The sequence below is a fragment of the Heteronotia binoei genome, chromosome 8 (assembly GCF_032191835.1).
Source record: "Heteronotia binoei isolate CCM8104 ecotype False Entrance Well chromosome 8, APGP_CSIRO_Hbin_v1, whole genome shotgun sequence".
NCBI classification, from domain to species: domain Eukaryota; kingdom Metazoa; phylum Chordata; class Lepidosauria; order Squamata; family Gekkonidae; genus Heteronotia; species Heteronotia binoei.
The window spans coordinates 80,240,067-80,255,791 of NC_083230.1; positions in this window are offsets into that span (position 1 = coordinate 80,240,067).

The window sequence follows — 15,725 nt, forward strand, 5'->3', positions numbered from 1 at the left end:
AAAAAAAAACTGTCTTAAGGCATAACATACCCATAACACAGAAAGTGGATTACAAAGGCAAAAGACAATGCAGTAAAACAAAGGTATTTGCTGATGATGCTGCACTCGTCTCCCACTCGGTATCAGCTCTGCAGCACATGACGTCCTGCTTTGCAGAGGCTGCCAAGCTATTCAACCTAGAAGTTAGTCTGAAGAAGACAGAAGTTCTCCACCAGCCTGCACCCCAGGAAGATTATCACCCTCCCTGCATCACTGTGGGTGAATCAGTACTGAAGACAGTCCAGCAATTCAGCTACTGGGGTGCATCATCTCCTCAGATGCCAAGATCGACAAGGAGATTGACAACAGGCTGGCAAAGGCAAACCATGCATTTGGCCGACTGCACAAAAGAGTGTGGAGCAACAAGCATCTGAAAAAAGGCACAAAGATCAATGTTTACAAAGCGTTTGTGATGACAACCCTCATCTACAGCTCCGAATCGTGGGTTTTATACCGTCATCACCTGCGACTCCTCGAGCGCTTTCATCAGCGCTGCCTTCGCACCATCCTCAACATCCACTGGAGTGACTTTGTGACCAACACTGAAGTCCTCAAGCGGGCGGAGGTTACAAGCATCGAAGCACTGCTGTTGAAGACGCAGCTGCGCTGGGCAGGGCATATTTCTCGGATGGAAAACCACCGCCTTCCCAAGATTGCTCTGTATGGCGAACTTTCCACCGGCCATCGAAATAGAGGGGCACCAAAGAAGAGGTACAAGGACTCCTTGAAGAAATCCCTTGGCACCTGTCGCATCAACCATCACCAGTGGTCTGACCTAGCCTCAGATCGCAAAGCATGGAGGCACACCATCCACCAGGCTGTCTCTTTCTTTGAGAACGCACGCATAGCTGGTCTTGAGGGCAAAAGGAGATTGAGGAAGAATCGCACTGCTACAGCACCAACCCCAAATCAGACTTTTCCCTGCAGCCACTGTGGCTGGATCTGCCTGTCCCGCATTGGTCTTGTCAGCCACCAGTGAGCCTGCAGCAGACGTGGACTACTGCACCCTTCTTAAATCTTCGTTCGCGAAGTCAAGCCGAGAGAGAGAAAAAAACAAAGGTTATCCATACAATAAACCTTGCGATTTATTGCAATAGAACTACAGTTCTATTCCTTTATAAAAGCTTCCTCCTGAGCTGTTCCTCTATACTACAATTCTAATCCACTTATAAAGATGCTCTTCTGAACACTTTTGATTTGCACATTCTATGAGATGACACAATTGCGGGTGCCTTCCTGATCTCCCCAGATAAACTATTACACAAGATGGGGGGCTACCTCAGAGAATGCACATGTGCAGGTTTTGCTCACATAAGCAAAGCTGTTGCAGTGGAACAGAATAGGAGAGCTAGTGCCGTGGGTATGTGAGACAAAGATCAGGAAAGGCCTTTTATGTGATAGCCAGTTCCTTGAACCTGGTAATTGATTAGCAACCAGTGGAGTGAGTACAGAGTGGCTGTGACATGCATGCTCCACTTAGCTCCCAAATAGTTTAACTTATCCTTCTGTTTACAGTATTGGTAGTATTTTGTTAAGCTTTCCCACAAGAGGAAATCTTTCTGTTGCCCCTCCAGACTCTGAAGCCTCTCTTGAGCACACAGCTATTAGCATCCCACAACAGCTAGGAAACTACTTGTTCATTTAAAGCAACCTCACCCTGATCCCTTCATAGGGGCCTATATCCTTTTCACCACAAACACCATTCTTAAAAGGAGCCCTGCCTTACCTCCTAGTTCCCTCCTATGTCATCCATTCTCCTGCAAGGCTTTGCTACTTTTGCCACTCACAGGAAGGAAACCCTTTATTTCCGCTATGAATGCTGCTCCAGGTGTCAGATCAGCTCAGCATTTGCAGGGTTTGGAAAGGAGCCCAGTTAGAGATACAGACTGGAAACTCAAGCCATGTAAATGTCATGTCACTCTTTCCCTTTTTTGAGGCTGAAATAATGCCAGAGCATTTCCCATTACGTAAGTCACAGAGTACCTGGGAACCTGGATGCCATCAGTGGATAGCAGGGAGCAAGTGGAACAGCCACAGAAATCAGACAAAGCTATTTTTATAGTTCGCCTCCTTTTTTGCCATCTCCAGTCCCCCCTCCACACACACACTATGGCTTTCTTCACTCATCGTGTGCTGAACAGAGACGTAAGGTATTGCAAGCTTTTTGTCAAAACTGGAACAGGAAGGATCCCTTAACTGTTAAGCTGTTACTCTTCACACTGCCTTCAAGGCATTCAAGAACTCTGAAGAACTTTTATTCATATCCCCTTCAGTGGTCTACCTCTCCATTTTTACTACCCTCCCCCCCATCCCTTCCCCCTGCTGTCTTTTCTTAACCCCTATCTATGCTCCCTATGGTACTGGCAATCCCGTCTCATTGCTGTAATATTAGAAAGGTCACTCCTGTCCTTTCCCATCCAGGAGCAGAGCAGGAAGAGTTCCGAGAGGAAAAATTGCATTCTCATTTGGGAACCTGACACTCGAGAACTGCACTATCAGCTGAACTAAGATGGAGAGACAGATGGTCTGAACCACGAGGACGCTTTGCTTAACGCGGTGACATGACCGACTCTCTCTTGAAAACCCTGCACAGATGCTGCTTCAGAGCCAGGCTTTGCTGAATCCACCAGCATTGAGGCAGATGATGAGAAGATCTGCCACTGCCTTTAGAGCAAACACATCTAACAGAGGATAGATGGGGTTCCTCCTCTACTTTTAACTTTTAGAAAAGGACAACAGGCATCAGTTGTTCTTTTACAACATAGCACTGAATTAGTAAAGCTGTACTGATTCAAATTCCCTGTTCAATGCAACTCTGAAAGGTGCAAGAGCCTTGACCACTATTATACTTGGTCAATCAAGGTGCAAGTAGGTATCATATTTAAGAGAAGGGCTATTATCCATATTTAGTTGTCTGTATTATGATTCTCTGTATTATGAGATCCTTACTGCATTGATTTTGCCTGTAATTCACCTTGAGTGTCAGAAAAAAGACAGACTATAAATGAAGCAAGCACCTGAAGCAAAAGCAATAAAATTAGCTCCAGTCTTATTTGGGGTATTATTTTGTAGTTAAACATTTCCAATATGACTGTTGACATTTATTAGAAGATGCTGTATTCTGTAATATTTTGAATCTGAATCAATACTTTCTCCCTGGACTGTAGTCAGGTTTTCAAAAAAATCTGCATGCCAGTGTCCACTGTTAGGCCACACATACACTGAACAACCCATCATGGTCAATCAGAAGGCCCAAAACAAACAAACAACCAATCATTGCCTTGCTATCTCATAGTACTTTCCCTAGCTCATATTTGAGCACTGCACCTGCACACCATTTTCAAATTCTGTGTGCAGTGTGTGTGGACAAGCTAGGGCTGACAGCCCAACAAGTCCCTGGTGGGCAGTTGGGCAGAGGAGAGAGTTCCACTCTCCACTGGCCAAAAGAGGTACCTCTATGTTGTATGATCACCTCCACTCACAAAATCAGTTCATGCAGTAATAGAAAATGAAGAATAAACACACAAAATTCTTTACTGATGAACAGAACAGGACCAGTGTAAGGGTGCTTTGATGAACCTCAACAATAACCTTCCAAAGCAATATTAGATCTAAAATAAGTTACGTACTACTTCTGTGTCAAGTTTGGGTATAGGGGAATCCTCTGTTACAGCAACTATAAATGGAATTTCCTGGTGGCAAATAGGAAGGGGAAAGTGGACCGGGAGAATAGTTCTGGAACATCAAGACCGTTCTGGAGCAGAGGAAGGAGCATCCTTGAACCAATTTTTTAGAAGGGGTTATAAGAATATTCTTAGAATTAAGTGGATAAATGGCTTCTTTTATGGAAGCTTAAATAAATATGGCCTAACTCAAATAGGAACAGAAGAGCACTTACATTTCTGTCCAAGTGTATTGTCTGTACAAGCTCCAATGCTTATTAGACAGGATAAATGAAAGCAGACAAAAGAAACTGCTTACAGGAAGGCAAGTTTTCTCTTCATTATCTCTACAAGTTTGGGATATCTATCCTATTCCTCTGCAGATCTTATCGTCCCCCAACAACAGACTAGGTTTTACAGACTTTACACTCCAACTTGGCAATTCAGGATTTTTGGGGCTTTTGTGACACAAAGTCTTTTTCCATCATTTGCTTTCCTTGAAGCTGCCTGCTGGCCCGGATAAAACTAATCCAAGAAGAAATAGACAAGAATGTATAGCAGTTGGACTACAGTCTGACCATCCATCATGCTGGCTCAATAGTTGTATAGAAAAAAAAACACGATGACAGTCTAATGGGAGCAAACATCCTGTGTCTTTAACCATCACAGAAGCTGCTGAGTTTAGACTGGATTAATGTCAGCAAATGCAATTTGCTTTTCTCTTTTCCTCTTCAGTTCCTTCCCAACAACCTTTCATTTCAGGTTTTAATTTAGAGACAAGGTCACAGTATTTGCTATGCCACAACAGAGCCATCTGGTGGTCAGATGCTAAAGAGCTGGACCTGGACCTTCCTTAACCAAAAACAAACCCCCAAAAAACTGGTCTAGTAAGATGGAGGCAGGTGTGTTTCTGCATTCATGTATTTGTCCCATTAATGGAGGAAATGGGGTGGTAGAATATTTCTACAAGAGGACCTGATCCCCTCCCCATTGTCACTTTCCTCCCAACCCAACTCTCTTCTGGCTCTAGTGCTTAACTGGGAGAATGCATGGTGGCAAAATCTTTTCCATAACCACCACAATGATAGGACAAAGTCCATAGATTTTTCCTTAGGAAAAATGTGATCCAAGAATTATTTAAAGCTCTGTAAAATGCAGGGCGGGGGACCACTTAAAATCTTTTGGAATGCTACATGATCAGCTATGATCCAGTGAAATTTTAAGGTGTTGAAACAATGGTGGGCATTCTACCACTCCATTCAGGAAAGACTGAAGGCAGAGAAAGGACTACTGAAATGGTGTGAAAATTCCTCAGATTGGAGGTATTCAAACACTGCTGAGCAGAATGCCAAGGTACAGGCCATTATATACTATCTTGGCATGGAAGGAGGTTTCCGGGTTTTTTACCCTCGGTTTACCAGATATTGACAAACAAGGAACAGCAATTTCAGAAGAGAGTTGTTGAATCAGATTTGAAAATATATATGGCAGATGAGTGTGAAAATTTTCACAAGTCTTTTAGAAAATTTAAATTTCTACAACATGTTATTTGGATGCCATGGGAACAAAGAGGGCTATAGCAGGCAATTGTGTCCAACCTCCTCCCTCCAAAATCAAAAGAAAAGCTAAGCTGTCCATTCACTCTGAACTTTGCTCATGCTGTGGGAGTGGCAAGGTGTTTGGGCCAAACAGCTAAGATTGTTTGCTATGCTCTTCTTCCCCGAGACAAAGTTCAAAGCCAGAAAATCACAGAACCATGTCAGACAAGTTCATTCCATGTAAATCATATATAAAGGCCACCTATTGCTATACCTGGAATAATGCCAGTATCTCTCTACCTTTACCCTGAAGCTGATGTCCTGTAGCCCACTCCATTCCACCAATCTTAGCTCTTTCTGTGTCACTCCCCTTTCACAGAAGGTAATAGTTTGACTGTGTGTTGCTCTTTCATTCTGAAGAGGCAAAAAAGTATAAAAATACTGAAGGGCTATAATTGCATTAACATGTCTCATATCCAAATGGCAGAAGAATGGAAGGAAAGAAACCAATTACCTCAAGGCCTGAGACAATAATTTGTCCAAGAGTCAAAAGTAGTTTGAATGAAGTAGTTTCCCATTACATATGGTTTGTGTGTGTCCTTTCTTTCATAGTTTTTTTTTTAACAGTAATCCTTCTTTCAAGCCACACGCAATTCTGCAGGAATAATAAATTTATCTCTAGTCCAAATCAACCATATTTCCCTAAATTCCCTTTGAAACATACTGGAGACAAGAAATGGGCTGAGTTCTTTCTAAAGGAACAATTTATTTACTTCTGCCCTTAACAGTTATTTTCCTCTCTTCCAAAATGATGTCCATACTCTGCAATTCCAAGCAGAACAGAATAGCATGGGGAGGCGGGGCGTCGCTCAGAGATGGCAGACGTGTTTTAAGCTAGCTCTGCTCTCTTATCCTCCTTACTACTGAAAAAGAAATTATGGATAGCTGTAAATACGGCGGAAAATGAAGAAAAGCTCCCAGAAGACCCCCAGACCAACAAAAAAGCCAGATAAGTCTGTCAGAAGTTTTTTCCCTTTGTTTAACAATAGAAGTCCCCAGGGAGATACAGGGCCTCTCCAGATAACTAAAATGGCGCCCGCTACTAACTCTCCCCATAACGAAAAGAATTCTGAGAATTCTTTTTCCAATCACAAAAAAAGACTTATATACCTTTAAGGATGAGATATGCATGTTTTTTACCAATTCAATGACAACTCTACTCCAACCAGTTAATACTAAACTGGACTCCCTAGCAGTTGAATTCAACGAAACCTCTAAAGTGGCTGAAAACGCCACTGAAATGCTGTATACGGCACAAGATGAAATAAAGGCTTTACAAAACTTTGAAGCACAGGTGTCAGAAAAAATTATACTGCTGAAAAATCGTTGGCGGGAACGGAATTTGAAAATACGAGGGATAGAGGAGGGTGCGGAAGAGGGCACCACGCTGACAAAACTAATGGTGGAATGGCTAGATAAATATATAAAAGCTGAAGGAGAGCCAGTTTGGTGTAGTGGTTAAGTGTGCGGACTCTTATCTGGGAGAACCGGGTTTGATTCCCCACTCCTCCATTTGCACCTGCTAGCATGGCCTTGGGTCAGCCATAGCTCTGGCAGAGGTTGTCCTTGAAAGGGCAGCTGCTGTGAGAGCCCTCTCCAGCCCCACCCACCTCACAGGGTGTCTGTTGTGGGGGAGGAAGGTAAAGGAGATTGTGAGCCGCTCTGAGACTCTTTGGAGTGGAGGGTGGGATATAAATCCAATATCTTCTTCTTCTTCTTCTTCTTGAAGAGATTTCACGAAGTACCATATCTAAAGCTTACAGGCTGGGTTCGAAAGCCCTAGGAAAAAACAAGCCAAGAGATATACTAATTCAATTCACTTCACTGGATGTGCGAGACGCTGTGCTGCAAGAGGCGCGAAAAGCCGATTTCAAATTCAAAGGGAGAAAAATTATTATTCTCACAGACCTTTCACCAGGGGCCTTAAAGAAACGTCGTATATTAAGGATCGTGTCCGCCAAACTCTTTGAAAAAAACATAAGATTTCCCTGGAGCCCAATTTCAGACATATCGGTGTTTAAAAATGGCGCGCTTTTCCAGGCATTGGACAGGATCACTGGAAAAGCACTACTAGCAGCTATGAATATCTCCATTACGTAGGAAGAAGATCAGCTACTATCCACGGAACAATCTGCAAACTGACTTTGAAGCAAACTCCTGTTGACGTTTTTCGTTATACACTATATATATTGCTCTATGTTTCTGTTTTGTTGCAGGGCTATACTCTAATAAAGCTCTGGAGTGTAATGATCTAGCACATTCCATTACAAAGGCAACAAGGGTTTCATGGCTGCAAGAACTCATGAAAGCGATACTGAATGGTTTGTCTGTCTTCTTGGAGTACCTTAATGTGTTATAAATTTTTGTGTTTTAAAATAACATAGATCAAGCTCATTTAGTTAAGGTTGCCATTCTGGTTTGTCAGTCTTCTTGGAGCATCTTAATGTGATATAAATTTTTGTGTTTTGAAATACCATAGATTAAGTTTATTTAGCTAAGACTGCCATTTAAATTAATTGCATTTCTTGGTGAATGAGCCTAATATGTATACACCTTATGAATGAAGCAGTTGTTTAATACTTGAATATAAAAGTAGTTTATGCACATTTAAATGAATAGTGTAGTTAGAGCTCTTGGAGTTACAAACACTAATAAATTAGATAGTAAATAGTATTAAGGGTTAAAATTAATTTTATTGAGAGTAATTGTTTGTGGATGTGTGTGCATGTATATATATGTATATATAAATGTGTATATGTATGTACATGCATATATATATATGGTTTTGACTTGAGATATATATTTTATAGTTGAAATTGAATTTTGTATGAGTTCTTAATAACTATATTGATGGTTATACTTAGCTTTTTAGTGGTAAGGAAAACCTTATTAACTTATAGGATAGAGCTTAATTAGTAATTAGTGTAAGGATGGTTAGCTCGCTATGGTAAGAACTATTCTATTATAATACATGTTAGTTATTACATAAATGACTGTAGTTAAACAGCTGTTAGTGTGGAGTTGGGTGACTTGTTATGGTAAGAAATATTCCATATATGTATAAATCTGCTACTGCCCTAGGAAGTTACTTATTCTTCTATATTTATATATTTAATATATTATTGCAATTTTTTATGCAACTTATAACAAAAGCAAGATTGTTTTGCTGTTAACATAAGTATTAAAACAACTTTTAGTGATGTTAGTATAGATAGAGAGAAATATTTCTGACAACTAACTTTCCCTTTATTTCCTTTATAGGTACTCATAAACATAACATTTAGTTTCTTTTTTAGATAATAACTATCATTTATTGCCTTATTTTACGCAATAAATATACAACTAAATAAATTTAATAGACTAATAAATTCATCTGTTCTTATATATATACAAATATAATAGATGATTGCAATTTTTGTATAATTTATAGGGCTCGACCAAACTCAAGGGTGTCTAGATGTTAATAGTAGTATTTATACAACCCTAAGTTAAGTTAGTTAGTGAGGAATAATTTTGACTACTTATTTTCTTCTCTAGCACAGCTAGATCTATTTCCTGTATAGGTACTCATAAATTAAAAACTTAATTCCTTTATGGTATTTTAAAAATAAAATGAAACATAACTTTTTATTTTTTTAGATAAACATTAATTATTGCCCTATTTTACTCAACAAATCTACAAATAAATTAATTAATAATTATTACAGGGGAAGAAACTCTTATAGTTCTAAGAGTTATCAATAAGTATATAAGCTGTACGCTGGAGGAGGGAGTAGCATGCTTAATCATATCTTAGTAAACTAAAAGTGCCCCCACATTATTTAAGTGTAGGAGCAATTAGGTGAAAAATTTTTCGGTCGTTGTTGTTTCAGTTCCTTAATGAGAGTTTTTTTTACCAATTTCTCTCAAGCCTCTTAATGTGTAGAGGTGTGGAACTGTGTCCCATAATTGAGGACTTTGTAAATAATTAGGTGTTTAAGAAAAGTTCAAAGTTTTTGTTACTTTATAGTTTTACACTATCTTGCTACGTTATATATAAGCAGACTGAATTAGAAGAGGTGTACAAAATGTCTAAGCATTTAAAAATAGCTTCCTGGAACTGTAGAGGCTTAGGAAATCACATTAAGGTAAAAAGAATCACAAATCAAATGTTCAAGGAAAAAATTAATTTCTTATGCTTGCAAGAAACACACTGTAAAAAAGCTTGTGATCCTATTTTAAAAACAATGGTTTCCCCAAAGTGTTCAAGCACCTGGCTCTTCTAAGGCGAGAGGGGTCGCCATCCTGATTTCAAAAAACGTTCCTTTTCAATGCCAAAAAACGTTAGTGGACTCACAGGGTAGATTTCTGTTTATCAAAGGTGATTTAGATGGATACCCATTGACAATTGCAACAATTTATGCCCCCAACACCAATCAATTAGAATTTTTGGATAATGTGTTTTCAAAACTAAATGAGCTCAAACAAGGAGAAGTTGTGATTGGGGGAGATCTAAATTTAATAGTAGATCCCAAAATGGATAAAACTTATAAAAACAAATGCTGTGTGAAAGACGTCAATAGTACATCTAAATTACAAGCTTTGTTTTCAAAATTTGGTTTAAATGATGTTTGGAGGCTACTGAACCCAGGGGTTAGACAATATTTATTTTTCCCCTGTCCATGGAATATATTCTCGTATTGATTACTTGCTAATGTCGAACAACATTTTACAACACATAGTTGAGTCAGATATTGGATCTAAATCCATATCTGACCACTCAATTATAACAGCTATATTAGATCTGAATAATTCAGAAGACACCAGTCACACCTGGACATTAAATACTTCTTTATTATAAAATCAAAGCTTTTGTGAAGCAGCTACGAAACAAATAGAGGAGTATTTTCATTTTAATAGCATCGTGTGGGGTAAAACAAGAAGTCATTTGGAATGCATTTAAAGCAGTTACTAGAGGGAATCTTCTGTCGTTATCCACTCACTATAAAAAAGAAAAACAAAAGGCAATAAGGGAACTGCAAAATAATATTAAACTACTAAGGCATATGAGATTTGGGGGTAAAAAAACGTTTAAAAAATTAGATCTTGAACGTAAGAAGCTAGAGGTTCTTGAAACCACACAAATTCAAAAACAACTAATGTTTCTAAAACAGAGATACGTAACTAAATCACCTAAATATTTAAAACTGTTAAAGCATAGGGTTGCCCAAAAGAAAGCATCTTCATTAATTCATGCCATAAGATCTCCTCAAGGTACATTACAAGTGAAAACAAAAGAAATTATTGAACAATTCTTAGAGTATTATAAAAACTTGTACAAGTCCACCAACCCTCAACAAAGTTCTATTGATGATTTTCTCAAAAAAATTGATTTCAAAACCAAAATTTCTGAAGACCATTTATTGCTTCTAGAAAAACCAATTGATAGTATTGAATTACAAAAAATTGTTAAAAATATGAAAAACAACAAAGCACCAGGCAATGATGGTTTGATGTCAGAGTTTTATAAAAAGTTTTTACCTAACCTTCTAGCCCCACTTTTGGACATGTGCAATTCAGTGCTGGCAACAGGCTCTATGCCAGATTCATGGAAGGAAGCTAGAGTGATCATTTTACCAAAACCAGACAAAGATAAATTAAATTTAGGATCTTATAGGCCAATCTCTATTTTAAATCATGATTTCAAAAATTTTTCTTCAATTTTGGCATCTAGGTTAAACAAAATTATTCCCAAATATATTCACAAGGATCAAGCCGGGTTTATTCCAGAAAGGTCAATTATGGACAATATCAGAAAATCCCTAAACATCATCAACTATTGCAAAACAAACAAAACCGAGGCAATTTTGTTGTCACTAGACGCTGAAAAAGCCTTCGATAGAGTAGAAATCCCCTTTTTAAAATTAGTTCTTAACCACATGGGATTTGGCCCTAAATTCATGCGTTCAATAAAGCCTATATATGAAGAACCTAGAGCATTTTTAACAATTAATAATTGTAACTCACAGTCCTGGATTTTAACAAGAGGCACTAGACAAGGATGTCCTCTATCACCAATTTGGTTTGCTTTGTCGCTGGAACCTCTTGTGGAAGCTATAAGATTTGATCCTCAAATTACAGGAGTGTCAATAGGTTCTCAGAAAGTTTCATATAAGTTAAGTTTATTTGCTGACGATGCTATTTTTTATTGTACAAATCCAATATCTTCTTTATCTAGACTAATGAATTTAATTAAAGAATTTGGCAATGTGGCAGGGTTCACTATAAATTTTGGAAAATCTGAAATATATCCCATTTGGTTGAGTACAGAACTGGAAGTAAAGATAAAAAATTTATTTCCTTTTAAATGGGTTAAATCTGCTTTTAGACATTTAGGTATCTTAATCCCTTTAGATTTACAAAACTTATTTAGGGCAAATTTTGACCCGTTGATAAATTCTATAACAGATAACTTCAAGGAATGGGAGAAGCTCTCAATAAGCCTACTAGAAAAAATCGAACAAATCAAAGTTTTTATTCTACCTAAAATTATTTTTATTTCAAAACCTCCCAATTTTAATTAAAGCAGAATTCTTTAAAAAATAGAAAGCGTCGATATTAAATTATATCTGGGCAGGAAAAAAACACAGAATAGCATATTCAGTATTAGTTAAACCACTAGCTCAAGGAGGGTTGGCCTTACCTGATCTGGAAAAATATTATTTAGCAGCTCAACTAAAATATGTTATCCTTTACTCTGCACCCTCACATGAAAAAGACTGGATTCAAATAGAACAAACATTTATAGAACTGGACTTAATGTATGAAACTATTTGGAATATACCTAAATTTCGCAGTTCAAACATTCTCCTTAACCCCTTTTTAAAGTTAACCTTGAATGTCTGGGATAAATATAGATCATTATTAGCTCCTAACCCTCTGGCGACTGTTTTTCTGGGCCAAGACTGGTTCCTGGCAGCAAAAGATAAATCAAGTTTTCAAAATTGGAGGGATAAAGGCGTCTTCAGACTTAAGCATCTAATTATAAATAACCTTATGAGAACGAACAAAAACTTAGAAAGGAAATTTCATCTCAAGGCTGATTGGATGCAATATAATCAGGTTCACCACTTATTACATAATCCCAATATTTTATCCCAAATTAACAGGCCAATGAGTGCCTTTGAAAAAGCCTTGACAGACTCTGTTAATAAATTAAAAGGTAAGACAGCGGTTATTTATAAAACTCTTAATAATTTTAACATAAATATGGATAGTCCTCTTTTAAAAGCATGGAATAAAGACTGTGGTACACAAATACCTAAAGAAAATTGGTCTAACATTTGGCAATCCAATTTATTTCACACTCCCTTATTGAATCTAAGATTACAAAACTTTAAAATTTATTCTAGATGGTACTTAACACCACTATAGGTTTTCCATGCTAAGAGATCGAAAGACGCCAATTGTTGGAAAGGATGTGGCCATTTTGGATCATTTATTCATTGTTGGTGGGAATGTCCTAAAGTTTCGAATTTCTGGAGAAAAATTTTGCCACTCAGCGAACTAATAATAAATCATAAGTTACCTTTCTCCCCGGAATCGATTCTACTAAATTTATGGGAAAATGAAGAATTGCTGAAACAAAAAACAGAATTGGTGTCTCTGCTTATATTAGCAGCAAAAATATTAATAGCCCATCAATGGAAGTCAATGGTTTCACCATCTAAAAGACAATGGTTCTTGAAAATCTGGGACATAATAGCTATGGACAAGATAGCAAGCACTATACAGCAATCAGAAATATTAGAAAGAGGAAACAAAAACAATATGTTTGTAGAAAAATGGTTTTATTTCTTTGAATTTGTACAAAAACAGCAGAATGCTTTATGTAAACTACCGGAAAAATATCTAAACTTTGAATTTTATTAAGATTCCTACCTCAATATTGTAATCAAAGCAAGATAGCTAAAGTTATGGATAATGTTATAGTTGTAAGTTCTTGCTTTTGTTTGTTTGTTACGGTATATGTTTTATATAATATTAATAAAATTGTTTAAAATGAAAAAAAAGAATAGCATACTGAAACTAGCCACATTAAAAAAAATGTTATTCCTTATCCTTTGTTACTTCATGAAATAAACTTCTCATCTGCATGCATAATTATGTAAAACACCCATTCTCCCAGGAAAAGCTCTTAATGTTTATTGTTACCTGTTAAGCAGCTTGTATCTTTTCACTCTGCTCAGGTACATGTGGGAAAGAGCTCTCTATCTGCAGGAAGGAACCTTCACATTTAGGTGCACAGAGTGGCAGGTACAAGCCAATATTTCTGACCAAAATAATAGTATTACTTACTGAACAGTTGTATATCTTTTACAAGAATCATACATTACCCTTAACAATAACTAGTGCCCATCTATATTCCTTTTACAAATCATGTACAGCTAAGCTCAAACAAGAATTTTTTTGATCCTCTGCTGTCCCATATTAATACACCATTTTACCTACTGGAAATTGACAACACTGCCAAAGAAGCAGTAAGAAGTGACTCTAGGTATTTTATGGATCCAACTGGACCTTTAGACTTTTGTCTTTGCATCCATGGATTTCACTAAATTACTTAACAGGCATCTAATCTCAGTCTTTGTTCTCAAGGAGAAAATTTCAGCTATCTTTTAAGCAACACTTCTGGTGATTAAGAATATTTACTTACTATGAATTAATGACACTTCTGAAACAGTCAATCAATATTTCATTACATGTACCATCAGCACCAGTGCAATTTAATTCTTACATAGGTCTGGTACATTCTCATTTAAGGTGGCTCTGGATAGAACTTGTGATATAACCTGTTTGTGCACAAACATGAGAATGTTAAGCACAGGTTGGTAGGTACCTCAAACAGAGCCTGGCTTACCATTTCAGACTCCCACCAATGTTTCAAGATGGCTGTGAGAGCACAGGTGCCCTCTAGAGGGGATGGAAGAACACAGCCTAAGAACAATAATATCCTTGAGATTAACATTTCTGATAATTTGTTTCAGCAGACCATAACAATATAACCAGGAAGGAAAAGAAGAATGTGCGTTTGCATTCATGGGCAGAACTAGCCTTCCCAAGCCTCCCGCCCTGGCGGGAGAATACTGGATTTTCAGCCTCTTTTCCCGCTTTCCATAACTCTGGAAGCGGGGGGAGGAGGGGGGAATGGCGCCAAGGAGCATTTGCGTCGTCCGGGGAGGAGGTGCTGAGCCTGGCAAGGGAAATCTTGAGAAGGGAGGCTGGCTCGCCAGCGAGCGGGTGGAGGTGGCTGCCGAACGCAGGCGGGTCTTGACGGACTCCAATGCCCGATGCTTCTCCTCCTCCCTTCCCTTCCCACCCAGCCCCGTTGCAGCAGCCGTTCTTCCTTTTCGCAAGCTGCTTCCCGCGCCCAGTCAGCTGGCTGGGGGGGGGGGGAGGAGAGAAGCCCCGCCTGCAAAGGACCATGTGCCTTTGCACCTCCGGAGGCTTGATTGCAAGGCTCCACTTTGGGATGGTGTGACTGCTGCTGTAAAGAAGCTGGCAGCAACTCGTGAGTAGAAAGGCCAGTCCCTCGCTTCAGTTGCCAGAAAGGGGGGGGGGAGGGAGGAGGAGAGGGAAACGTCTTCATTATTCCCTATGTGGAGATCAATTCTCATAGGGTATAATGGGGAATTAATCTGGAGGTTTTGGGGGCTCTGGGGGAGCTGTTTTTTGAGGTAGAGGCACTAAATTTTCAATATAGTATCTAGTGCCTCTCCCCAAAGTACCCTCCAAGTTTCAAAACGATTGGACCAGGGGGTCCAATTCTATGAGCCCCAAAAGAAGGTGCCCCTATTCTTTGTTATTTCCTATAGAAGGAAGACATTTTAAAAAGTGTGCTGTCCCTTTAAATGTGATGGCCAGAACTCTCTTGGAGTTCAATTATGCTTGTCACACCCTTGTTCTTGGCTCCGCCCCAATGTCTCCTGGCTCCACCCCCAAAGTCTCCTGGCTCCTCCCCCAAAGTCCCCAGATATTTCTTGAATTGGACTTGGCAACCCTAGGCAGAACCAATGTACAGCAGGCAGTGCAGAATCAGAGCTCATTCTGAATTTATGTGGCCCCAGAAAACTCTTACTGATAGACGTCAGTGAGAGATGAAGTCTCTGCACCATAATGCTGTGGGTAAGGTATGTGTACACAGTGTCTAGGTAATCACTACATCTTTAGTAGAATATACACTTTATTTTTTAAAGGAAAATACCAACAGAATTCAATACAATCAAAACTTTACATTTTTAAAACAAGAGCATTTTTTAAAAAAAGGACGCTTAAGAGCAGAGAGGCTTTAATATATCCAGAAAATCCAGCCTGGTTTCCACAACCACAGAGTTCATATCTATTATTTTGTCATTTGAAATAAGTGTCGGAAATGGAAACACAAGTG